This window comes from Theropithecus gelada, chromosome 4, assembly GCF_003255815.1.
Source record: "Theropithecus gelada isolate Dixy chromosome 4, Tgel_1.0, whole genome shotgun sequence".
Lineage (NCBI taxonomy): Eukaryota > Metazoa > Chordata > Mammalia > Primates > Cercopithecidae > Theropithecus > Theropithecus gelada.
The window spans coordinates 14,848,544-14,876,154 of record NC_037671.1 but is presented as its reverse complement, the minus strand read 5'-3'; the positions used below and the strand labels follow the sequence as shown (position 1 = coordinate 14,876,154).

The following is a 27,611-nucleotide window of genomic DNA, read 5'->3' as shown; positions in this document are numbered from 1 at the left end:
GTTTCCAGCTTCATCCATGTCCCTACGAAGGACATGAACTCATTTTTTCATGGCTGCAGAGTATTCCATGGTGTATATGTGCCACATTTTCTTAATCCAGTCTATCATTGATGGACATTTGGACTGGTTACAAGTCTTTGCTATTGTGAAGAGTGCTGCAAAAACATACGTGTACATGTGTCTTTATAGTAGCATGATTTATAATTCTTTGGGTATATACCCAGTAATGGGATCACTGGGTCAAATGGTATTTCTAGTTCTAGATCCTTGAGGAATCGCCACACTGTCTTCCACAATGGTTGAACTAGTTTACATTCCCACCAATAGTGTAAAAGTATTCCTATTTCTCCATATCCTCTCCAGCACCTGTTGTTTCCTGACATTTTAGTGATCACTATTCTAACTGGTGTGAGATGGTATCTCATTGTGGTTGTGATTTGCATTTCTCTGATGGCCAGTGATGATGAACATTTTTTCATGTGTCTGTTGGCTGCATAAAAGTCTTCTTTTGAGAAGTGTCTGTTCATATCCTTTACCCATTTTTTGATGGAATTGTTTGATTTTTTCTTGTAATTTGTTTAAGTTCTTTGAAGATTCTGGATATTAGCACTTTGTCAGATGGGTAGATTGCAAAATTTTTCTCCCACGCTGTAGGTTATCTGTTTACTCTGATGGTAGTTTCTTTTGCTGTGCAGAAGCTCTTTAGTTTAATTAGATCCCATTTGTCTATTTCAGCTTTTGTTGCCTTTGCTTTTGGTGTTTTAGTCATGAAGCCCTTGCCCATGCCTGTGTCCTGAATGGTATTGCCTAGGTTTTCTTCTAGGATTTTTATGGTTTTAGATCTAACATTTAAGTCTTTAATCCATCTTGAATTAATGTTTGTATAAGGTGTAAGGAAGGGATTCAGTTTCAGCTTTCTACATATGGCTAGCCAGTTTTCCCAGCACCATTTATTAAATAGGGAATCCTTTCCCCATTTCTTGTTTTTGTCAGGTTTGTCAAAGATCAGATGGTTATAGATGTGTGGTATTGTTTCCAGGGGCTCTGTTCTGTTCCATTGGTCTATATCTCTGTTTTGGTACCAGTACCATGCTGTTTTGGTTACTCTAGCCTTGTAGTATAGTTTGAAGTCAGGTAGCTTAATGCCTCCAGCTTTGTTATTTTGGCTTAGGATTGTCTTGGAAATGTGGGCTCTTTTTTGATTCCATATAAACTTTAAAGTAGTTTTTTCCAATTCTGTGAAGAAAGTCATTGGTAGCTTGATGGGGATGACATTGAATCTGTAAATTACCTTGGGCAGTATGGCCATTTTCATGATATTGATTCTTCCTATCCATGAGCATGGAATGTTCTTCCATATGTTTATGTCCTGTTTTATTTAACTGAGCAGCGGTTTGTAGCTCTCCTTGAAGAGGTCCTTCACATCCCTTGTAAGTTAGATTCCTAAGTATTTTATTCTCTTTGAAGCAATTGTGAATGGGAGTTCACTCATAATTTGGTTCTTTGTTTGTCTATTATTGGTGTATAGGAATGCTTGTGATTTTTGCACATTGATTTTGTATCCTGAGATTTTGCTGAAGTTGCTTATCAGCTTAAGGAGATTTTGGGCTGAGACGATGGGGTTTTCTAAATATATAATCATGTTATCTGCAAACAGGGACAATTTGACTTCCTCTTTTCCTAACTGAATACCCTTTATTTCTTTCTGTTACCTGATTGCCCTGGCCAGAACTTCCAACACTATGTTGAATAAGAGTGGTGAGAGAGGGCATCCTGTCTTGTGCCAGTTTTCAAAGGGAATGCTTCCAGATTTTGCCCATTCAGTATGATATTGGCTGTGGGTTTATCATAAATAGCTCTTATTATTTTGAGATATGTCCCATCAATACCTAGTTTATTGAGAGTTTTTAGCATGAAGGCTGTTGAATTTTGTTGAAGGCCTTTTCTGCATCTATTGAGATAATCATACGGTTTTTGTCTTTGGTTCTGTTCATACGATGGATTATGTTTGTTGATTTGCATATGTTGAACCAACCTTGCATCGCAGGGATGAAGCCAACTTGATCGCAGGCGTGTCTTGCATGGTGGAAGGAGAGAGAGCACATGAGCAAGAGCAGGGGAAACTGCCTTATAAAACCATTAGATCTTGTGAGAACTCACTCACTATCACAAGGACAGCATGGGGGAAATCCCCATGATCCAAGGATCTCCCATCAGGTCTCTCCCTCTACATGTGGAGATTGTGGGGATTATAACACAGATGAGATCTGGATAGATCACAGAGCCAAATCATGAAATGAATGTAGGCCATTTCTGAGATACTTAGGACTACTCTACTTGGTGACTTTGACTCGAAGACTCCAAATGAGCCTGGCAAACTGTTTATGCAATTTTCTTGACACTTTCTTGGAACATTCCAAGACTCTTCCTACTCAATGGATGTCCATCCACCTCCTCACCTTCACAGGTATCATGACTGTTCCGTGGTCCAAAGTCTCTGCCTGCCTCCTCTGCTGCTCTCCTCCCTTTCTTCTTCATAGACTTGTACCTCATGCAAATCTAATCTCACCTTGGCATCTAGTTTTCAGAGGATCTGAGCTGGCACAGTCAGTTGGTGACACAACCACCAAGTACTTTATACATCTAGACCTAGTTATAGGAATAGATATAGTAAATAGATGGACCTGTAGATATATAATACGTAATACTGTATAATATGTAGCACTATGTACACAAACACATGCATTATGCAGGATGATTTGATCATCACAGAGTATCATTGATATGAAAATTCTGGTGGGGGCAGAGACAGTGTGGCTCACCAGTAGCCAAGTAACTATCTCCCATGTATCAATTCACAGTATGTTTCACATTCATGCCTTTTTAATATTACAAATTCTAATGTCATCAACCTTCACAATTAGTCATAAATTTCTGAAAGAACGAAACTCTACATAGCCTTTGTAGATGGAATGTTCTGCAAATGCAGACACATACTATATTTGCACAGTCCAATGAAGTTGCCACTAGCTAAGTTTGACTATTGAGTCCTTGAAATATGACTAGTGTGACTATGAAATTTTTATGCTATTAATATGTTTAATATTATTTAATTCTAATGAATTAAAATTAAAATTTTAAATTTAAGTAGGCACATGTGGCTCATAGCTACCATAATGAACAGTGTAGGCTATAATATGTCACAAATCCTTACCTTAGCTCCTATTCCAATAATTACTCCTGACATGGTTTGGCTCTGTGTCCCCACCCAGATCGCATCTTGTAGCTCCCATAATTCCCAAGTGTTGTGGAGACACCCAGTGGGAGATGGTTGAATCATGGGGGTAGATCTTTCCCATGTTGTTCTCGTGATAGTGAATAAGTCTCATGAGTTCTGATGGTTTTAAAAATGGGAGTTTCCCTGCACAAGCTCTCTCTTTGCCTGCCACCATCCATGTAAGATGTGACTTGCTCCTCCTTGCTTTCCGTATGATTGTGAGGCCTCCCCAGCCATGTGGAACTGTGGGTCCAATTAAACCTCTTTCTCTTGTAAAGTGCCCAGTCTCAGTTATGTATTATCAGCAGCATAAACACAGACTAATATACTACCTGAGACAAGGCCTTCATCCTCACATGCCTGGACTCTTACAATAGTTTTCCAAATCTTCTCCGTGTTTCACCTCTCCTAATCCTCAGTTAGCCTCTAAGTTGCCACTATGGTGATTTTTCTAACATACAAAATCAGGTCACTTCCCAGCTAAAAAGACCTCCCAGAGGTGAGACTGTGGCTGACTCAATTGATGCATTCTCTTCCTTTCCCTTATACTTGGCCCCATATATACCTGGTGGCCTAATAAATGTCTAGTGGGAGAAAAATGCACATATTTCAACTGTGGGATATTCTGGAGATAGTTTGTCTTAAATCACCCTAATTTGAGGAATTAGGCCCCCTAAATTAGTAAGATAATGAGGGCATATTTTTGGGAAATGACAAAAACATGTATAATATTTATGAGACTTACTACATTCTAGTGAGTAGGCCTTGTTCCCAAGCATCCCCTGGCTATTATCAATGCAATGGGCAGGAGAAAAAGTGCATTTCTGGACCTCTTCCAAAGTGACCCTCTGTGAGACAGCCACCCTGGCTCAATGTGAAGGAAATAAGATTCTCAAGAAGGGAAAATCTTATTTGTGAAACATTAGACACTATTTTCAATTCAATGAATCACTTCATTATTTCACTAATAAATCCATTGCTTTCCTTAGTAAAGCCTCTCCTTAGCAAGGGAAACATGAGTAAAAGGAATATGATCAACAGCAAAGCTTATTTAAGTTTGATCCTTGTCATAAAAAACATTTTGAGTATTAGCAGTGTTTTCTGTTTCTCAGGCACCAGTGCATGTGCACACACACAGACACACACAGACACACACAGACACACACACCCTTGAGTGTATGTTTGAATACATGAAATCCCCAGATGTGCACAAGCATTTTCTTCTTCTCCTCCCCTCAAGACGTACTTCTGTTTTCATCCCATCAGTGGGTCTTCCCACAGAAAACACTCCTCCCTCCCATCACAGTCTTCTCAATGGGGTATGCAGTTGGTTTCTCTGCTCAGTGAACTTTCCTTTTTTCAGGGAGGAAGATTTAATTGCAGGGTTTCACATTAAAAAATAATGTTTAGACTGGGAGGGATCAGCCACGTTCAAGGAATGTGGTTTGCTCAGAAATGAGTGGCATAAATCCCCTGCTTTTTGCCGGCAGGGAACTCAGGAAGAAACTCTTTGGCTATTGTTGAAATAATCCATATTTGATTATATTTCTTTCAAACAAGTGCTTGATTCACTTGGAACCGAGTTGTTAGGCTTGTTGCATGGTCAAAAAAATCTACAATTACATATGTTGTTCATGTGCATGTGATTGGAAAATCCCATAATTCATTTGCTGTAAAGTTGGCTCCTAAATATTTTTTGCACACCACAATAACATTTAATTATTTTGCAACTTGCAATTATGACTCTGACTGTTCTAAATCCTTTGCCTTGCTTTGTCATTAGTGACAAAGTTGTACTGTTTTAATTCAGCTCAGGCATGAAAGATGATTTTATTATTATTATTATTATGCTTGTCCCTTCCTTGACCAGAGGCTAAAAATGTCACTTGTCTGATTAAGCCAGCTACAAACTGCAGGAAGTAAGATATCACCTGGAGTAGCCTGTTTATTGGGAACACACTAAAATAAAGTGGTAGGAAACAGCTCTCCCTGCAATTATCCATCAAGCTCTAATTTTCCATTCTGAAACATCAACATTCAACCACTAAATCTGACTTTCTTGTGCATGTCACTAGCTTTATGCTTTAGCTCAGACAGTGAAATTCCCCAACTCATCCTCCTGCTGTTCAACTTTTTGTTGTCGCTGCATAGCAAAGCTCATGTTATCTTACTCCTTTGGAAAAGGCGCTGTGAAAGTTCCTTTCCCCCTGTTAAAAACCGGACGTGCTTATTGGCAGGCTGAAGCATATAATGTAGCCATGTATACATTTATTTCCCGTGTGAATGTCTTTATTCACTGTGAAGAGAGCAAACTTTGCACTAGCAAACTGTTGCAGATGAACGATTTCCTTGTCAACAGGACAATGATGTAAAAGGCTTGTTAATACGGACATATTTGTACAATCTCTACATACTTGAAAGAAGCCAGATGCAAAAAGAGTATATACTGTGTGATTCCATTTGTGTAGAGTTCAAAACAAACAAAAAGAATCCCAGGTGTTAGAAGCCAGAGTAGTGGTTACTCCTGAGCAGGCTACACTGGAAAAGGCATGAGTGGTGTTTCTGGGTGCTGATGGTGTCCTGGTTTTTGGTCTTTATTATGGTTACATGGGTGCGTTCACTTCATGAGGATGTACGGAGTGTACACTTACAATACATGCACTTTCTGTTTGTATCAGACATTTCAATCAGAGGTTGACACTAGAATACACTGAAAATGTTCTTCATGTAGGTCATCAGGATAGTAAGGATTTGAGGGTTTGGACCTAAGAGGTTCTGCATTTAGAACACAGGATGTTATCCCTGTTTTTCTTCTTTGCTATGTCTCATGACTATTAAACACCAAAATGCCATGCTGTAAGTGACCAGTTCCAGTTCTTTTTCTGAGAACATAAGCCGACTGCTTCCTTTCCTGGTACATAAACATGAATCGAGTGTGATGAATTTTTCAAAAAGCACTCTATGGCTAAGACAGCTCCGAGAATAAACACCAAGGCCTCTGCCCACGAAGGGAGGCATTTTAAACAATACTCTCAACCGCCCCCAATCCAACTGCCACCAAACAGTTGAGCTGAAGGGTAAAAGCCCAAGTGTGCTGCAAAACCTGCGAGCAGGAAGTCAGACAGCATAGGTAATGACATCTACTCAGAGCCGGATTCACATCCTCCTTCACTCCACGGGAATTCTCAACAGTTGGTCTTGACAACTCCGGCAATGCCGAGGTTCATTAATCTATTTGCAGGTGCTCTGCTTTCTAATCCACCTGTGTTTAGAGAGAAACGTCCTCAAAATTCTCTGATGCAGCCTGCCACCTGGGTTCAGGGTTGAGTTCATGACGCGTTTTGGGACTCGAGACGGGAAGTGAAAGCTTTGAGTGATTCTGAAGTCAAGAGTTTTTCAGTTGGTAATCCCATGAAACATTTAACATCAAATCCACAGTAATCAGAGAGAAGCACGGTAGGTAATCTTCAGTGGTTGAGCAAACCTTCCTAGTCTACTATTTATGAAGCTAGGCTGTGCTAAAACCCCCAAATATCTGAACCTTTTAGGGTAGACAAGAGAACCAGAGATTTCCTCATGTCTTTCGTTTATTTCTTAGGACACATGTCTGTGTTTTTCTGCTGAATTGTGGAGTGGGATTTCTGAATTAAATGGTTCTGCCCCATCACCCTAAGCCCTGGGGAGCTGGACAACTCTTGTTTGGTGGTTTCTATGATGGGCTACCTTTGAGAAGCACATTATTTCTAAAACACAGGGACCGCAAAATCTTTTGCTGGGTACCCTCCTTTTTGAGACATTATAGGATTTACAAATTGCCCTCAAGTATTTTCCTCTGTAAAAGGACTGTTGAATTAACCCTTCATAGTGAGGTTTCTGATATACAATAAGTTTGTTATATCAATGTATTTTCCAAGATTCGCAGCAATGAGTTCTCTGGACAGGGGCCAACACTACCTTGCCTTCCACTGACCTTGTGATAGATACCCAGAGAAACGTTGGGGAGAGTCTCTTACATATTAATGGTCAGTCTGCTCTGGTTTCTAAATCAATCTCCTTTTCTTTCCTTCTTTGTTTCTCTCTTTCTTTCTCTCTCTGTCTCTCTCTCTTTCTCTCTCTCTCTCTCTTTCTTTCTCTTTTTCTTTCCTTTTCTTTCTTTCTTTCTTTCTTTCTTTCTTTCTTTCTTTCTTTCTTTCTTTCTTTCTTTCTTTCTTTCTTTCTTTTTCTTTCTTTCTTTCTTTCTCTTTCTTTCTCACCTTCCTGCCTTCGTTTCTTCCTTCCCTCTATCCCTCCCCCACCTCCTTCCTTCCTTTCTTTTTTTTTTTTTTTTTTGGTTTTGGATCAAAACTATAATAAGGATTCTAGAACAGATAACACGTAAAATTATGGAGCCTCCAACAAGCAGAATTGGCATAAGTATACAGCACTTCTGATCTCCCTTTAAAAAATCAGCAATCAGCCAAGATGTGACCACCTTCACTTCAATTCACTGTCAGGTTTTTGGGTTTTTTTTTAGGTCTAATACTAGAAGATAATTGTGCCTCAATTAAAGGACAAAGTCTCTTAAAGCTACAACTTTTCGGAAGTCATTAGGGAGCGAATGCTAACAGCAAAGGTCCTCATGGTACACCTGGCGACATGGGGACTGCAAAGGAAGGCTTGTTAGCACAGGGTTCCAGAAGGTTTGGCTGGATGAAATAATTGTGTGTATATATCCTGTCTTGGCCTTGGGAAAGAACAAGTTATTTCTGACTGAACTATAATCAAGAATTCTGTCAGTACCTCAGAGTACTAGACAAGCAAGCTCCTGGTTATCCAGGGACAACGTATAGCGCCACTGAAATGCCTTCTGTTTGAAATCAGTAATGTGATTATTTGAGTTGTAGCATTCAGTGTGCTTTGTCATACTACCGATTTTGAACAAATCTTTCCTTTCTGCAAATCGCCTCACAAATAACCTCTTTCCCCGGAGTCATGGGGACTAATTGTTTTGAAAACATAAAGTCCTAAGCTTGTCCCTGAGAGTGTAGTCACAGAAGCTCATAGTATTCAGGGCGAACAATTGGATTGTGCTTTTGTGGGCTTGGAGGGAGGGTAGTCAACCGTACCCTGCTTTCTAGATGGAAAGAGGGCTCCGTTCCTTAGCAGAGCAAGGGTTAGAACCAGGACTGCTGATTCTTGTTGCAGCCCACCTTGTCACATACTTACTTTTGTGAAACCAACCTATATTAATCTCTGAAAGCTGGAGTAATTGATCTACAAATCATGAGTGAGTGGTCATAGGATTGCAGGGGTTAACTGGAGTGGCAGAGATGGAGGTAGCATTTGATGGAGTCTTGGCATTTTTCTGACAATACCCTGCAAAGATTCCTTGTTGAATTAACCAAAATGTTGAAAAGTTAGAAGGCAAATTTTTTGCTGCTATACCTTTCTGCTGGTCTCCTCCTGATTCTATATTTATGTGACACTGACTCTATGTCTTGTACAAACAGCTTTTAATCTGTGTAGTAGCACTAATTAAAGGAAGGGAGCTGGAGAAAGGTTTACCTCATTAAGAGAAGCAGCTTTTGTTTTGTTCTAAAGGGCAGTCTGAAACACATTTCATCACTGTTGCTTCTTGAAGGGTATGATTTGGCTTTGATGAGTTCCATTATGAAGAGTAAGTTCAGGGTCAGCGCTGAAAAGAAAATAACTGTGCATATGTCTGGGACTGCATCCTCCAGAAAGACAGGAGAGAAATGACGTATGTGATGTTGACATCAGATTGGAGGCCATGCACCTAAGGTAGATAACTGGGAACTGGGATGTCAACTTCAGTATGGAAAGACATGCATGGGTGAATGATTCAACTATTCCCACTGGAGCTACTTATCTCATGTATGGCATACACTGGAACTTTTGGGGCTTTGGGCCACTTTTAATATAAACTGGTTATTATCTATCCATTAAACCCACTGGATGTAGCTATAATCTGTTAAGATAAAAGGCAGATTTCATTGTCTTCAGATGAAACGACTTTTGTTTGAAGCTAAAACAAAACCTTTCAGCCCCTCTCACGATAAAAATTAAAGTCTTTGTGAAGACTGACAAAATGGACCCCAGACGCTCTCCCTCACTCTGTCTGGACAATCATTGCCCCTTCGTGGGTTCTTGAACACCCTAGCATGCCCTTTCCTCAGGGCCCACATTGCCCTAGATAGATATTCCCTTGATATGGGACCATGCTGCCATTCTTTTTTGCTTTTCTTTCTTTCTTTCCTTTTTTTTTTTTTTTTGTAAAAATGGAATCTGACTGTGTGTCCTAGGCTGGTCTCAAACTCTTGGCCTCCTGCGATCCTCCTGCCTCAGCCCTTGACACTTACCTGGCTCACTTCTTCACTTCCTTTAACTCTTTTCTCACTTTCATCCTCAATGAGGCCCATACTGCCAACCCATTTAAAATTGTAGCCCCTCCCTCAGCACTCCTGGTTTTCCCACCCCTACTGAGCATGGACTTGGAGTCATTGACTTGTCCTGGTCTCCATCTGTAACCTGTGTGACATCTTCCCAGAGCACATTTCATATTCTAAAAATAATAATGCTAAGTCATTATGTTACTTTAAATTGTTGACTTTTCCCCCACTAGAATGTAAACTGTCAAAGAGCAGAGGTTTTTGTTTCTTTCGTCTGCGGATGAATCTGTAGAACCTAGAATGGTGCCCAACATAGAGACATTAGTAGTATATTTGTTGAATGAACAAATGGTTGAATCTGTTAGAGCCCTGGTGAAGAATTAGGTACACAGAAAACTAAGCAATAAAAGTGTAAGGTGATTATCACCACCATTAGAAAAAAAATCCCCAAAAGTGGTCTGAGTAAGAAAATATAATCTTGGCTCAGAAATAAGCAGTATTTACAGAAGCAAGATACTGTAATTGCTGAATATTGATTAAACAAACATTTTGTTTTATCTTTATTGGGAAATGAGAAGAGTGGAGGGAAGGTGATGGTAATGTAAGACATCTAGGTCCTGATCTACTGTAATAGAAAGTCAAGAGAGAACGGCCTAAAAGTGATAAATCGAGAAATTATGGAGAAAATATGTTATTTAGCAATATGAATTTTCTCTGAGGGTGTGGGGAAGAGTGGGGTTGGAAACAAGTTTTTCATTATAAAATATATTACCATTTGACTGTGTACAGCATACTACCTTGATAATAGTAAAAAATCATGAAAAAAGGAAAAAAGGAAACATTAAATAAGCCCTTTATTCAGAAAGCACTACATTTCTCTTCAAATTCTTTTTCACTTTTCTTCTTAAATACTTTCAGATGATTAATGCTATTTATTCTATGAAATATAAAATTAGATATCATGAAGTATTGCAATTGCTAGACTATTAAAAATTGCTAAAGATTGCTTTCAGTGTAATTCATATAGTAAATTATAAATCATCTATAATAAATAGATAAATTATGTATGATGATTTAAATAAGTAATTACATTTTATTTTCTTATAAATTCCACATTTAAAATAACATTGAACTATTTCCAATGTTTACTGGATGCTTAGATTTTTTAAAATAATGTATTTATGAGGAATCAATGCAAATACAAAGTTACAAATAAATACAAAGTTTCAATTTGCTATTATTTACCCTGGCCTCCAAAAAAACCCCATACATTGAAGAAAAACAAGAAAATGAATTCGGAAAATGTAAAGACTGCTCTTTTGGCTGAAAGTTACAACATCATTTAGGTGAGTCAATCTTGGATTCACTGCTTAGCTCATGAATGAACTTTATTTAAAACAAAGCACAGGAAGGGGAACATCACACACCAGGGCCTGTTGTAGGGTAGGGGGAATGGGGAGGGATAGCATTAGGAGATATATGTAATGTAAATGACAAGTTAATGGGTGCAGCACACCAACATGGCACATGTATACGTATGTAACAAACCTGCATCTTGTGCACATGTACCCTAGAACTTAAAGTATAATTTTAAAAAAAACAAAGCAAATAATAGCAACAATAAAAGTCACTAAAACCACACACATATATAAACATAAATATAAATAAATTATATATATAAATATATATAATATGTCTTTATTTAGATAAATAAATATATATATACCCTTTTTCTAGCTTATTGATCAAGCACAGAAGACTAAGAGTCAAATTCCACCATCCATGTCTCCACATACCATAACATAACCTTGGCAAAGTCCTCCAGAACTTCTGATTACTGATGAGTGCACTTTGGATGTGCTGTCAGAATCAGGAGCATTTAACAAATAGCATTAACTGAATCATTTTAATGATTACTGAGGCCATGGTAGTGACCTTCAAAGGAACATTATGTATTTACCTATTTTTAATTATCTCTATATATGTGTGGTTTAACGATGGTTTGGTTTCTTTCTAAATATTAAGGTAAAGACATATGTATGTATAAATAGATAAACATAGTCTGTAGACATGAAATTATATAAATTATTAAGATATACACATGTGTACATGAATGTATGACTTTCAGTTGTTACCGAGCAATAGGTTGGCCTGTAATATAGCAACTTTTAATTCAATCAGCCCATGAACATACTTAATAAACATAACAGAGAATGTGAATTATCTAAGATAAATTACTTATCATGATTTAAACTAGTAATTTTGTTTTCTTATAAAATTAACATTTAATTTTTTTAAGTTAAAAAGTATGAGGTCTTTCATATATATCCACATATTTGCTCCTATTATAGCATTCATTGCCTAGTATTATAAATGACTCTTCTCTCAGTACTTGACTAATAGGTGACATTCAATTTGTGAAAAGGAAGGAAGGGAGGATAGAACGAAGGAAGGAAGGAAGGAAGGAAAGAAGAGGGAGGGAGGGAAGGAGGAAGGAAGGAAGGAAGGAAGGAAGGAAGGAAGGGAAAGAAGGGAGGGAAGGACACACACTAGGGCACCAGAGAGAGATTCCCAGAATGAACAATTTGGGTATTGATATGGTTTGGTTCTGTGTCCCCACCCAAATCTCATCTTGTAACTCCCATAATTCTCACATGTTGTGGGAGGGACCTGGTGGGGGGTGATTGAATTATGGCGGTGAGTCTTCCCTGTGCTGTTCTCGTGATAGTGAATGAGTCTCATGAGATCTGATGGCTTTAGAAATAGGAGTTTGCCTGCACAAGTTCCCTCTCTTTGGCTGCTGCCATCCGTGTGAGATGGGACTTGCTTCTCCTTGCCTCCTGCCATGATTGTGAGGCTTCCCCAGCCACTGGAACTGTAAATGGAATTAAACCTCTTTCTTTTGTAAGTTGCCCAGTCTCGGATATGTCTTTATCAGCAGTGTGAAAACGGACTAATACAGGTATCTTTTTTAGTAAATGAGGATCATATGGCTAATAGGAAACATTAAACTTTTACTTAATTCTATCATGTTTGGGCAGCAAATTGTCTGGGCTGTGTTGTTAGTAGAAAACTCAGATGAAAAACACAGCATATGCTTTTGGAGACTTACAGACTGACCTTACATCCAACAGAGAAGACAGAGAATCAAACTAGAACACTCCAGGGAAGGCCACTGAAACAATCTCTAAAGGACTACAAAGGAGCTTTGAAAGGACAGTCTAAAGCATGCTTTCCATACAATAGAGCACACATTGGTGGGCTCTGTGGTGTCAGGCAGACGAGTCTGGCACAGAGTGACGGTCACACATGGACAGGGAGATCATTGAGCCCATGACGGGATTTCTCGTTATGTTCTAATATGGGTGGTTCCTGCTCACTAATACTGTGTTAAGATTGGACAGCATATACCAAGAGTGGCCCAGTCTGGGACTTCACATACACAAGATGCATTCACTCTGAATCAGATGAATGAGAAATCCACCAGTCTTTCAGGGCTTAGTGAGTTTCCATAGACCCAGGAAGGCGTATCCTGGGGCCCAAAGGCAAGTCAGGCAGTGATGAAGACTCCAGACAAGGTTCCTGGGATACAAAGAGTCAGAAACCTGGCAGACAGTCTATGTGAAAACAAAGAGATGCAACAAGAAGACTCCAATATGAGATTAACTAAAGCCTCCTGTGTCTCCATGTTTCTTCTCACGGTCTCCATGGTGGGGGAAGATGGACCCATTCTCTGGGGACAAAGAGGATCCTTAGCCAGTGTCAAGGAGGGAGAGCACTAGGAAGAAGCTGTTCTAAAAGAAAGTTCTTTTTCAGGACTGAATTGACAGGATCATCTCCAAGGTGAAGCCGGGGTGGGGGCCGGGGGGTGAAAAACAAGAGGGAAATGTAGCTGTTTTGTAAAGCGCGTAAACGTTTTTCAGTCTGTTTTCCACCCAGAAAAAGCAAGATGTAGGCCTTTCCATAATTGTAGACAAGATGAAACCAAAGTAGCCTCAGGCCTAAAACACCAATCCTTCATGACAGCTCTCTTGCTTTAATCTTGGCTCAGTGCTCAGAGTTCTGAAAAATAGACCATGCAGTACAACCTCCTGTTAATAGACGGTTGCCATCCATCGCATGCCTTCCACTCTTTGAGATGTGTGATGGTACCCTTTTAGGGTACAGATCAAATCCCACTGTAGCAAATTCTCCGAGAATATCCTAGAACTTGGTTGCAAGGAATATTGCTTGAAATAAGAGAGAGGGCCATTGGCTGAGGATCAGGAATCTTATTATAATGACCACATTTACCATAATGTAATTTGACCTGTGTTCACATTGGGAATTGGGAGAAAGTCTTAAGAGATGATTTTTGAATGGCATCATTTATAGAACATGGCTAGATTTAACTTTATTCTTCCCGCATCTAGGACTGGCAGTTTGGCTTTGGGTCAGATTTTCTTCCCAGTTTCTCAGGCACTGACTCCATGCTACAAGGTTTGGGTTGCAAATATTGAGAGGGAATGCTTAAACACAAACAAAATGTCTCACTGATTAAATGTCAGAGTGTAGTTTACCTCCTGAAATTCAGGGAGGGGAGCCAGAGACCCGGGCTCCATGCCCAGCTCTTCTACTGACATTAGGGGTGACCTTGGGGGAAAGTATTTAACTATTTCCTGCCCAGTGAAATGTGACACTTGGGGGCATTGCAAACACATTCCTGAGGTTTGTAGTTCTTTGCAGATTTTTGAGCAGGCATGGGTTGCGTGGAGTTCTTTCTTCTGTTCCCTTTTCTACATGAACACCTGAGGCCCTGTATTTAAAAAATGCCAATAAGGAGTTCTAAATAGAAGGCACTTCTGGTATTAATGCTATCGACAACAGCATCATCTCCCAGAAGGAAAAGCAATGAGTGAACACATAACAGTGCTTTTTCTTATATGTATTATTTTCAACCCATTTGCAGGAAAATCTATTTTTTCTGTAAAATAAGCCAAGCATGTCTATGGCACGTAAAAAGTACCATTTCTTCATTTCCCATACTATCATGTAGCAAATTGCAGAAGAACATGGACTGGAGTTAGACCGCCTGTGTAACCTTACTCTGACAGGTCCCTTCAACTCCTCTGTGCCTCAGTTTCCTCTTTGGTAAAATCATCCCCATCTATTGGGCTCGCTCTGAGGACAAAGTTGTGCACACATTTAAAGTGCTTCGAACAGTACCTGGAACTTAGTAAGCACTCCAGAAACGCTCGCCTTTATTGTTGTTCTTGCTGCCATTAATGTGATGAGCCCTAGGAAACAGCATATGTTGCTACATTTAGAAAACGAAGACAAACTGGTTGTCTAAGGTAGAAGGAGTCAGTCAGTCAGTTACTAAAAAAGTAAATAAAAGTGTTTCTTTGATTCAAAGGTTTCTTTAACTCAGTAGATCTTGGCCAGTCAACGGAATAGGAATCCATAGTTAGATGCTCTCCAGGAATCACATGGACAACTTTAAACATTTCACAATATTACCTCATTTTATACCTAAGGCTGCAAGTGGCTTCTGCTATGCGGATAGCAGGAAACTCAGCTTCAGCCAGGAGAAAGGGTTTAATTCAGATCAGAGCTGTAGCCAACCCAGGCAGGTACTTTAGATGCAGTGCACCGTGCCACGGTCACCAGGCGTCCATGTGGCTGTGTCCAGCCAATGGCCTAATGTGCACCATGATCCAGTGAGATCGGGAATGCTTGCAAAGACCTTCCTTCTCAATGCAGCCCCTCTTATCTTTATTAGGAGTACTCAGCACCTTCTTAGACACTGGGCTCAGAATCAGGGCCCAGATCTGCCACAGCTCAACCTCAAATATCCCTTCTAATGACTAACATTGTTTATGGCCCAGGGATACGCTTCTCAACATCTTTGTCTAATGTCCTTGAAACAGTAAATGACTGCATCTGAATGCTATGGAAATTTTGGGGTTGCATCCCTGCTGTCAGCACAGACAAAAGCACGACTCCAGAGTATAGGGAAAATTTAAGTGATGAGATCATTTGGGAGACAGAAAAGTTAATTAATGTGTCAAATCCTTCTATTCTTTTTTATTAATTGATTGATTGATTTTTTTGATACAGGGTCTCACTCTGTTGCCTAGACTGGAGTTCAGCGGCCCGATCTCAGCTCACTGTAACCTCCGCCTCCCAGACTCAAGCAGTTCTCCTGCCTCAGCCTCCCGAGTGGCTGGGATTACAGGCGCCACCAACACGCCCGGCTAATTTTTGTATTTTTAGTGGAGATGGGGTTTCATCATGTTGGCCAGGCTGGTCTTGAACTCCTGACCTCAAATGATCCACCCACCTTGGCCTCCCAAAGTGCTGGGATTACAGGCATGAGCCACTGCGCCCAATACTTCTACTCTTGTACAACAAAATACTCTTTCTCAGTGTTACGCAGCATTCATTTCCTGATTCTCCTCCTGTTTGTGGTTCTGGAGGTACTTGGGAATTAGCAAGGTATTTTCAATAGTTGCACATAGTAGCTAGGAGACATTTTACTATGTTAAACAATCATATGATTTTAAATTCATATGTGGATCTAGAAGTTGCTTGAGTGATACCAATGTTTTATGTTGGCAACTAGATGAAATATTGAAAGCTAGAATTGTGAATAGTTTTATTAAAACACTTAATAAGTTTAAAATGTTACTTCATTTAAATACGTTTTATTTTAAAAGATCATATTTATTAATCATAATTTCTATGTAAACAACTTTTATTAAACATTTTGACTTCATGTAACACAATTTCTATTTTTTCTCTTAGTTTCAATAGAAAACTCACTATTTTGGAAGAAAGATAACATTAAAAAATAAATAATTTTAATTTTTCAATTTTAGTATTTATTTAAATTTGCTCTTAGATAAAAATATATTTATATTTTGTATATATTGCACACAATCACATTTTTAATTCTTTGGTTTATTCCTAACCATAGAACAAACTATGTGGAAATCTTTACTATCACAACATTATTAGTGCCTTTGCTGAAATGAAGGCAAGAAAAAAAATATGGAGTGTATACACAATACCTCAAGAACTATGTGTCTCTTTTTTTTTTTTTTTGAGAAGGAGCTCTGTCGCCCAGGCTGGAGTGCAGTGGCGCGATCTCGGCTCACTGCAAGCTCCGCCTCCCGGGTTCACGCCATTCTCCTGCCTCAGCCTCCCGAGTAGCTGGGACTACAGGCACCCGCCACCACGCCCAGCTAATTTTTTGTATTTTTAGTAGAGACGGGGTTTCACTGTGTTAGCCGGGATGGTCTTGATCTCCTGACCTTGTGATCCACCTGCCTCAGCCTCCCAAAGTGCTGGGATGACAGGCGTGAGCCACTGCGCCCGGCCGGACTATGTGTCTCTTTACAGTTCATCCAGACATGGCCAACCTGTTCACAGGACACCAGGACATCCGTGATAATAATTAAAGTCTATTTTCTTTGATATTTCTTTTGATATTTTAGAAGATAATTTTTAGTCATCAAAAAACCATGGCTTTGCACATCTTCTTTTCTTGTGTCTTTATGAATGTGTGTTTCTTATGGTAGGAGGCCAGTACAGTTGGTTCTTGTTATTTTGGTAGTTGCGTCCTATAAAGTCACAGGGAACACTGAATTATCAAATCCTAGACAATTGCCCTGCGGAAATGCATGGTTAGGTTCCTGGTCACAGCATTTTAATCAACTGATGAGTTCATAAACTGTTCCTGTTCAAAGACACCTTATTTAACATATATTGTTGATTTAATTAATGTTGAACTCAGGGTTAACAGCACTATTGCTCATGTCTGAGTGATGCCCATTGTATGTTCTCCATAAAGCTCATCACAGCCTCCCTGCAGTTAGGGGCACTGCATGGCAGTGATCCCCTACCTTTTTGGCACCAGGGAGTGGTTTAATGGAAGATAATTTTTTCACAGACCGGGGGGTGGGAAATGGTTTCAGGATGATTCAAGCCCATTACATTTATTGTGCACTTTATTTCTATGATAATTACATTGTAATAGATAATGAAATAATTATATAACTCATCATAACATAGAATCAGTAGGAGCCATGAGCTTGTTTTCCTGCAACTAGACAGTCCCATCTGGGAGTGATGGGAGACAATGACAGATCATCAGGCATTAGATTATCATAAGGAGCATGCAACCTACATCCCTCGCATGCACAGTTCACCATAGGGTGAACCATAGGGTTTGTGCTCCTATGAGACTCTGATGCCATTACTGAGCTGACAGGAGGCAGAGTTCAGGCGGTAATGCGAGCGATGGGGAGTGACCGTAAGTACAGAGGAAGCTTCGCTGACTCACTGGCCACTCACTGCCTGCTGTGAGGCCCGGTTCCTAACAGGTGGTGGACCAGTACCCTGCTGTCTGGCACTTCAGCACGACACTTGGGGTCATTCTAAACAGCAAAACTACCCAAAAAAGCACTAAAACTTGAAATATGTGACACTAAATAGACCATAAAAAGGACACCCATTTACTAGATGACAGCTGAAAGGAGGAGGCAGAGATTCGCCTTGTTCATTTCAGCTGGGAACATCGCATTGGCAACTCGAAATGTTTGCCTTCCTTCCAGTCTGTGAATGTCCGCAACAGTGACTCAAGAGCTGATTTGGGATTCTAAACGAATTTTAGCTAGTAAGCAAATTAGCAATTTGAGAATAAGGCAAATCAATTGTACATATTTCATATAATAGTTTGTTAACTTGATTTATAATTTTAAATACTTAGTCATATGGTATGTGAACTTCTGTTTGTATTCTTAGGCCCTACAAATGTGAGGAATGGGACTGAAACACGACATTTGTTGCTGAAGTTACATATTTTGGTATGTTTGATAAATTTAGGTAAATATCATGAGAGATAATTCATTTTAGAATAGAATATTTTAAAGACTAATTTAAATGCTAACGAAAATCTGCTGCAGCCAATACTCTAACAGAAAAAGTTAAAAAGATCCAAAAGTGTACTGTGCTGTTTTTCTAAGTGTATCATAAATTTCAATATTAAATGAATGTGTCTCTTAATAGTAGTAAAATAAGAAAGAGTGTTGTACTCAGAGCAGGGTGACACACATTAATTGTTGAGTTTCAAGCAACTGTAAGCAGTTTTGTGCCACTGGAAGAGAAGATGATTCTGGTTGTGTGGAACGGACACAAGAGATTAGGCAAAGGATAACTCACACCAGGCAACTTCTTAGGAACTGTCTCCAAAGCTGGCTCTGGAGAGCCCCAATTTCTCAGAATGTTGCAATGAAGAAAGGGGGTTGTAAGTCAGCTAGCTGTAATTTAGAGACTAGAGATTTCAGAACCAATGGATTGTTTGTGTGAGGCAGAGTGGGGGAGTAGATCAATAGAGAGACTGATAGTGTGCATAGGCTGATGACTGGATAGATTTTTTTTTAAGTCACCTCTAGTCCTATTTGTTTATCTTTACTTTTGTTGCCTGTGCTTTTGGTGTCATACCCAAGAAATGTTTCTGTGTATCAAAGGAAACAATCAGTAGAGTGGAAAGGCAACCTATGGAATGCAGAAAATATTTGCAGATTACATAGTGGATAAGGGTTTAATATTCAGAATCTGTAAATAACTCTTACAACTCAACAACAAAAAATCCAAATGAGCAAGGGATTTGAATAGACATTTCTCCAAAGAAGATATACAAATAGACAACAAACATATAAAAAGATGAAAAAGATGTTCAATATCACCAATCGTTAGAGAATGCAAATGAAAACCACAACGAGATGTTGCTTCACATCCATCAGGATGGCTACCATAATAAAAAACACACACATAGAAAATAACAAGTGTTGGTGAGCATATGGGGAAATTGGAACCTATCTGCCCTGTTGGTGGGAGAACAAATGGTGCAGCTGTTATTTAAAACTCTATGGAGATTCCTCAGAAAATTAAAAATAGAACTACTACATGATTTGGCATTTCAATTTCTGGGCAAATATCCAAAAGAATTGAAAACAGAACATTGAAGAAATATTTGCACACCCATGTTTAGAGCACCATTATTCACAATAGCCAAAGGTGGGAACAACCCGAATGTCCATTGCCAGATGAAGGGATAAACAAGAGATGTTCTACACCTACAGTGGAATATTATTCAGCCTTCAAAAAGAAGGAAATCTTGTCACATGCTACATTATGGATAAATCTTGAAGACATATGGTAAGTGAAATAGGCTAGTTACAAAAAGGCAAATACTGTATAATCCCATTTGTATTAAGTATCTAAAATTCATGGAAACAGAAAATACAATGGTGGTTGACAGGGGCTGGGAGAGAGAAATGGGGAATTGTTCGACAGGTATAAAGTATCAGTTTTGCAAGATAAAAATGTTCTGGAGATCAGTTTCACAGCAATGTGAGTACCCTTAACACTACTAAACTGGATGCTTAAAAATGGCTCAGATGGGCTTACGTTATATGGCCAGAAACATTAGCTAGTGCTTATCCTACTCTCTCTAATGGGAAAGCAGTGGATTACCAGAGACTGAACTGTATCTGCCTCTATTTCCAAGAGACTCACATTCAACTTGGGCTCACAAAAAGCTGGGAAAATTTCATGAGTCCTTTTAAAAAAAAAAAATTAATATAAAACTACAGCAAAAAAAAAAAAGCAATCTGAACTTTAGTAACACAGCTGAAACCATCTCTAGCAGTGGCAGCTATGGCAGGAAAAGAGGTTTAATTTAGTTGATTTTCTGTGGCTGTTGGTTTGTTCACTGGGAGCTGCACATTTTCCTAAGAGACCGAGAAGCTGCTAGAGGTCTGGTTCTCCTGGAAGCAACTCAATGCAAACCAAGGATCTGGGGCTTTTCATACCATTCTGAGATCTGAATGGGGGCATACCTTTTTGTTTGTTTGTTTTGGGAAGAAAGTCTTGCTCTGTCACCCCGGCTGGAGTGCAGTGGCCCAATCATAGCTCTCTGTAGCCTCGAACTCCTGGACTCAAGTGTTCCTGCCGCCTTGACCTCTCAAAGTGCTGACATTACAGGCCTAAGCCCCCGTGCCCGGTAGAGACGTTTCATTATGAAGACATGTGGTACCACTCTCTTGCTGAAAGCACTGGTTCTCCTTTTGAAGCTTGCTAGGGATTACAATGGATTTGACTCAATTCAAAGCTTCCTTTATTTTCCTAAGGATTTCACGAAGCCTTCTCACTAAAGGAACCTGGGATTTTCAGAAAGAAATTGAGTTTCTTAATGCAATTTTTCCAAATGGAGCAGTGTATTGTATGAGACATGTGAATTCTGACTGTTGGTACTTACATATTCCAGATTTCCCAGAGAGTAGGGTAGTAAGCCAGATCAAACCCTGGAAATGCTGATGAGAGAGTGTGACCAAGCAGTTAAGGGAAGATTTTTTCTCATGAAAGACTGTGTCACTACAAAGGATGTCACTCAGACTGGAAATGGTGCCCTGACACCAGGTTCTGTCATTGATGCCACACTATTCAATCCTTCTGGGCTGTTAATGAAAGGAACAAAATCAGATGGCACTTATGGAACTATTCACATCACTCCAGAACCAGAATTTTTGTACATCAGCTTTGAAACAAACTTAAATCGGACTTCCTGTGCTGACCTGATCAGGAAAGTTGTGGAAGTCCTCAAGCCAGGAAACTGATGACCACTTCATTTTTTTAATGTTTCTTATTTTTTTATTTTTTTATTTTTGAAACAGAGTCTTGCTGTCGCCCAGGCTGGAGTGCAGTGGCGTGATCTTGGCTCACTGCAACTTCTGCCTCCTGAGTAGCTGAGTTCAAGCGTTTCTCCTGCCTCAGCCTCCTGAGTAGCTGAGATTACAGGCGCGCACCATCATACCCGGCTTATTATTGTATTTTTCGTAGAGACGGAGTTTTGCCATGTTGGCCAGGCTGGTCTTGAACTCCTGACCTCAATTGATCTGCCCACCTCGGCATCTCAAAGTGTTGGGATTACAGGCGTGAGTCACCGCGCCCAGCCCACTTTGTTAATCAGAGTTCTACACAGTGCTTTTTTGTCCCAGATGATTGAAGGTTTTAAGTGTCTTGATTGTCAGAGGGTTATGTTCAATGACTATAATTTTGTTTTTACCAGTTTGGTTAAGAAGCAGCAACGGCACCATTGACTAAGTAAAATGAAGAAAACATCACAAAAGAAGAACACTCATAGAAAGAGGTGGCTGCTTTTTAGATGTTGAAACCAGGGACCATGCTTTCCATAACTACTACCTTGTAGTTTCAGAAACCCCAGATACAATGAGAGTGTAATCATTTTTGAATTGTATGTGTTATTATATCAAGGAGTTAGATATATTGCAGCAATGCTTTCTTCTGTGTTTAGATATTCTTTGCCATTCTTACTGTGAAACTGAAGTGCATGTAGAAAAAATCTTTTACTATATGAAACTTTACAACACTTGTGAAAGCAACTCAATTTGATTTAGGCACAGTGTAATCTTTCTCCAGGTATCGTCCAAAATTCCCCATAGACAAGACTTTTATCCTCAGCCTAACCATCTGGGACTGTCCAATTAAATTGCTGCCAGAATTTTACATCCAGTTTCATCTACTTTCCAGGCTGTATTCTTTACTAACGTTATTGAAACCAATTTCTGCTTCACACAAATATTTTTTTGAAACAGCAATTAAAGTTTTTCTTCCATGAGTGAAGTTCTTTTGGGAAAAAAAAAAAGGTTAAAGTGGTTTTTTTTTTTTTTTGGTTTTATTTTTTATGGAGTCATGTTCTATCACTCAGGCTGGAGTACAGTGGTATGATCTCAGCTCACTGCAACCTCCACCTCCCAGGTTCAAGCAATTCTCCTGTCTCAGCCTCCCAAGTAGCTGGGATTATAGGCACCCACCACCACACCTGGCTAATTTTTGTATTTTTAGTAGACACAGAGTATCACCATATTAGTCAGGCTGGTCTCGAACTCCTATTGCCCGCCTCAGCCTCCCAAAGTGCTGGGAATCAGGAACGTTTTACTTCTACCTATACAGGGAGACAGGGGCAGGATGTCAATCCTCGTTCTTCTGACTGGCTCTGCTTAGTACATGAATGGTTCAGATGGGCCATGATTAGTTCTCACTCTTTGTCCTTGTTCCTGAAGTTAGTTATCTATTGCTGCATGTCAAATTACTCAGAAATGTAGTGACTTACAACAACAACATTATTCTATTTCACAGTTCCTATAGGTCAGGAAATCCTGGCTGGCCCATGGCTTAGCTGGGTCCTCTGTCTCGGGTCTTATAAAACTGCAATCAAGGTGTCCACTGGGGCTGTAGTCATCTCAAAGCTTGGCTGGGGGAAGATTTGCTTCAAATGTTGCCCATGTGATTGTCAGAAGGATTCAGTTCCTTGATGGCTGTTGGCAGGAGACACCCTTCATTCTGGACACGTGGGCCTCTCCATCAGGGCAGCTCACTTGAGAGCCGGACTCCTCAGAGCAAGTAAGAAGGGCCTAAAAGATGTTAGTAAGACTGAAGTCGTCATGCTTTATAACCTCCTCAAAGTGGCATTCTATCACTTTTGCTATATTTCATTCATTAGAGGCAAGTCACTAGGCACAACCCACATTCAAGGGGAGAAGATTCTACAGGGCATGAAGACCATTGAGGGGCATTCTAAAGACAGCCTACCACACCAACCTTCACACAGATGTGTTTCATTTGGGCTCACATTTGTATTCAATTTCTAAAGGGGTAAAAGAGATTTGTAAGAAATAGGTGAGGTAGGAATGAAATCAAAAGTGTATCCATGGAAATGGGCTATAGATCCAGGAAACATTGAGAGAGGAGAGCTGGATGGGTTCAGGAGTTACTGGGATTCTAGACATTAAAAAGATGCAGTTCTACGGAGAACCCTGAGGACCTAGAGAGGCGATGCGTTGGGTGGGAGGAACATGTTAATGGTTTTCAAATATCTGAAGTTATATGCGGAAGAGGAATTATATTTACTTTTTTATTCCAGAAAATAAAGTCAGGACCAATGGGTAGCAATTATCCAAGAGATAAATTTCTGCCAGTGGAGCCATGAACCAGTGGAATGGGTACCGCCACGGTGGGTGCCCCACTAGGTGGAAATGTTCAGGAGGAGGCTGGGCAGCTGCAGACAGAGACTGTGAAATCTGGAACCCTGTTCCCGCTGCTGCTAATCCCCTGGCCTTCAGTTCCCCTGCCACAGGTAGGACTCATGCAAATGAAAAGACCCCGATGAAATGAGGGGCAAAGGAAAGACCCCATCATGCCCAAGGCAGGGTTGCCCTGACAAGTGGTCTTGGAGTGCGAGGCACAAAGTAAAGCCCTCCACTCTCTCCTTTCTCACCCTCCCCTGACGTAGATGGCTGAGATTGCAAGGCAGATGCAGTGCATTCAATGAACCAGCCCTGCAAAGATCAGAATTGAGAGTACTGCCTGAAGGTCAGAGCCTGTGAGTGTATACAATGCAATGAAGGAAACAGAGATCCACTTGATTCTTCATCACTGCTGCTTAGTATTCTGGTGTGGAGATGTTTATCTAAACAATATTGATGAAGGTACTTAGAACACTGAAACAAAATAAAGCACTATTTTGCATATAGAAAAAATCAAATTCAAGAAATGATCAAAGAGAAAAATCCAGATCTTTCATAAGAATTGATTTGTTGTTCTTATTAGGTAATAGAGTCATATATTTACATAGTTCCAAAGGTATATGTTGAGTGGTGTCACTCCTGCAGATTCTATCTCCAATCCCTGACTCTATAGGTCCCAGTCTTTTTTTATTGTGCTAAATATACATAACATAAAATTTACAAATTTAATATTCTAGGGTATAGTTCAGTGGTATTAAGTACATTCACGTTGAAGTGCAACTGTCACTATCATCCATTTCAAGACTTTTCATCACCACAAATAGAAAAACTGTACCCATTAAACAATAGCTTCCATTGCCTCTCCCTCAGCTCTTGGTAACCTCTATTCTACTTTGTTTCTGTGAATTTGACTGTCCTAGGTGCCTCATGTAAGCGGAATCACACAATATTTGTCCCTTTGTGTCTAACTTATTTCACTTGGCATGGTTTTAAGATTTATCTGTACTGTACCATGTATCAGAATTTCATTCCTTTTCAAGGCTGAATAATATTCCATGTGTGTATATATCATATTTTGTTTAACCATTCATTTATTGTTTGACATTGGAGTCCTTTTCATCTTTTGTTTATTGTGAAAAAAGATGCTGTGAATGCTAGTATATAAATAAATATCTGTTCAAGTCCCTGCTTTTTAGTTCTTTTGTGTATATATGTAGAAGTGGAATTGATGGACCATATGCTAATTCTATGTTTAATTTTTCTAGGAACATAGACAGATACTTTTATTAGTTTATTGTTTAGTATATAGCTTCTTGTGCATAGGTAGCCACTTTTATTAGTTTATGTTTTTAGTGATTCTTTATGAAGAGAGAGCAAAAGCAAGCATATGTACTTATTTCTCCCTTTCTTATCCAAAAAAATAGCACATTGGATTGATATACTATCAGCAACATTTTTCTGAAGATATTTCCATATCAGTATGCAGAGAGCATATTCTCATTCTTTTTTCTATCTTTTTTGGTAGCTACATAGTATTTCACTCAGTGACCGTGCCATAGTTTAATTAACTATTCATTTACTGAATGACATTGTTTTAATCTTTTGCTATAACATAAATATCTTCATAAAAAATATTGTACACATATAATTATGTAAATATGAGGTATATGTTTAGGTTAGTTCCTTAGAATTGTATTACTGAATCAAAGAGTAAATGTATTTTTACGTTTGGTCAATATTGTTAAATTGCTTTCCATGGGGGATGTGAAAATTTACACTATTTATTGGCAATGAATGAGTTTCTGTCATGTCACATTTTTATCATGGATTTCAGATTTTTGCTATCTGCTAGATAAAATCTCATATCTTAGCATAATTTTAACATGCATTTATCTTATTATAAGTGAGGCTAAGCAACTTTTCAAACAGTTAAAGTCTATTTGTCTTATTTTTCTGTGAATTTTCTGTTAATATCCTCTGCCCATTTTTTTTTTCTCCTGGTTACTGGCTGTTTCCTAAGCACCATCTAGGAATTCCTTATACACTTGAGAGATGAGTTGTTTGTCTGTAAAATAAGTTAAAAATATTTTTCCCAGTTTGCCATTTGTCTTGTGACTTGCTCAGGATGTTTTGCTCTGAAAAATACTGATTTTTATATATTTGAAATGATACTTCTTTTTTGTTTTTTTGATGCCTGGATTTTGAGTCAGTTAGAAAGTGCTAAAGGACATTGTCTATGTTTTCTTTTAGTATTATACTTTAATGGAATTTTTAAAAACCACATTTGTTTTCTAGAATTTTTTGAAGTTTATCTGGAATACAGTGAGAGGTAGATATCCTCTTTTATATTATGTCATCACTGCTTGGTAGGCCCCAAAATGTTTGTTAAAAAGTCCTCCTTCACTCCACTGACTTGAGATGTCATCTTTACTCTCTGTTAATTTTAGGGACCATTTTGAATGATGCGTGGGCTCTCTATTCTTTTCCTCTTGTCTGTCTATATTCATGCCACAGTGCCACACTGTTTAAATTATTGAGGTTTTATAGCATATTTTACTATCTAGTGTAAATAAAATTTACAAATTTAATATTCTAGGGTATTACAAATACCCTAATATTAATATTAATATTATAATATTATTTTATTATAATATTATTAATATTACAAATTTAATATTCTTTATCAGTTTTCTGTAGTTGGTATTTTGTTTGGAACATGTTACGTTTATAAAATAACTTAGGAGAAATTGACATCTTCATGAGATGGAGTCTTCTAATTTACTACATTAAATTTTTCCATTTGCTAGTTGTTACTTTTGTATCCATCAGAAATGATTTAAAATTTTCCTCAAAAAGGTTATATACATTAGTTAAGTTTTTTTCTGGGTAACTTACCTGAACTGCTATTTTTGGTCATTTTTTACACTTTATTAAGGCTATTGACTTCTGACATGTTCTACTAACTTATTGATCTAATTTATTGCTTGCAAGTGTTTTGGAAAATTCTCTGTGATTTTACACTTACATAAGCATGTTATCTACAAATAGTGATCATTTTTCCTCCTCTTGCCAATTTCATACCTCTAATTTATTTATCTTATCAAATTGCATTGTTGAATACTTCCAGGGAAATGTAAGAGTAAGAGCTATAAAGGACATCTGTAGTTCTCTACTGTGTGATTCTCTATTTCAGACAGTGTCTGTTGACTTCTACTAGGACAAATTAAGACTTTTGCTTAAATACACTATCTTCTTTCTCTATCCCTCTATTCCAACCTGTTTCCCAGTTTTGGTAAGTCGTATTATCATTTATTGCTAACGTTTATGACATTTAAATTCAACTAGCCACTTGTAACTGCCTTCCATGTTTTGTCCTTAGATATTTACTCTGAAGGAGTATTGGTCTATTATAATTATAGAAACATTAATCACAAAGGAATCCATAAAAGAGTAATATGATCTGTGCCACAAACTTTTGCTGCTCCAAGTAAAATGTCCAATTAGTATCTATTTAATTCTTTTTAACTTTGTTTGCAGCTTTCCTCACCTCTTCTTGGTCACACTTCATTGTCACGCTCTCTTATGTCTCGTGTTCTTTTGAAAATTGCTTTATTTTGGAAGTAAGAAAGCCCCTGGGGAATACTTTCATATGGGATATAGGGGTGATGTACTTTTTGAGTTACTGCATATCAGGAGATGTTTGAATTTGACCATGTGCTTTATGATTGTTTGACTGGGTATAGAATGCAAGGACCAAATTTGTTTTTCTTCAAAACTTTGAAGCTTTACCACCCTACCTATTAGTGTCTTCTGTTGCTAATGAAATGTCTAACACCAATTGGATTTGCATCC

The 27,611-nt window shown here is 38.8% G+C and overlaps 1 pseudogene; it reads left to right on the top strand.

The window, feature by feature from the left end:
* LOC112622521 overlaps positions 1 to 21,329 on the top strand; it is a 46,728-nt pseudogene extending 25,399 nt beyond the window's left edge.
* The last annotated feature ends 6,282 nt before the right edge of the window (positions 21,330 to 27,611 follow it).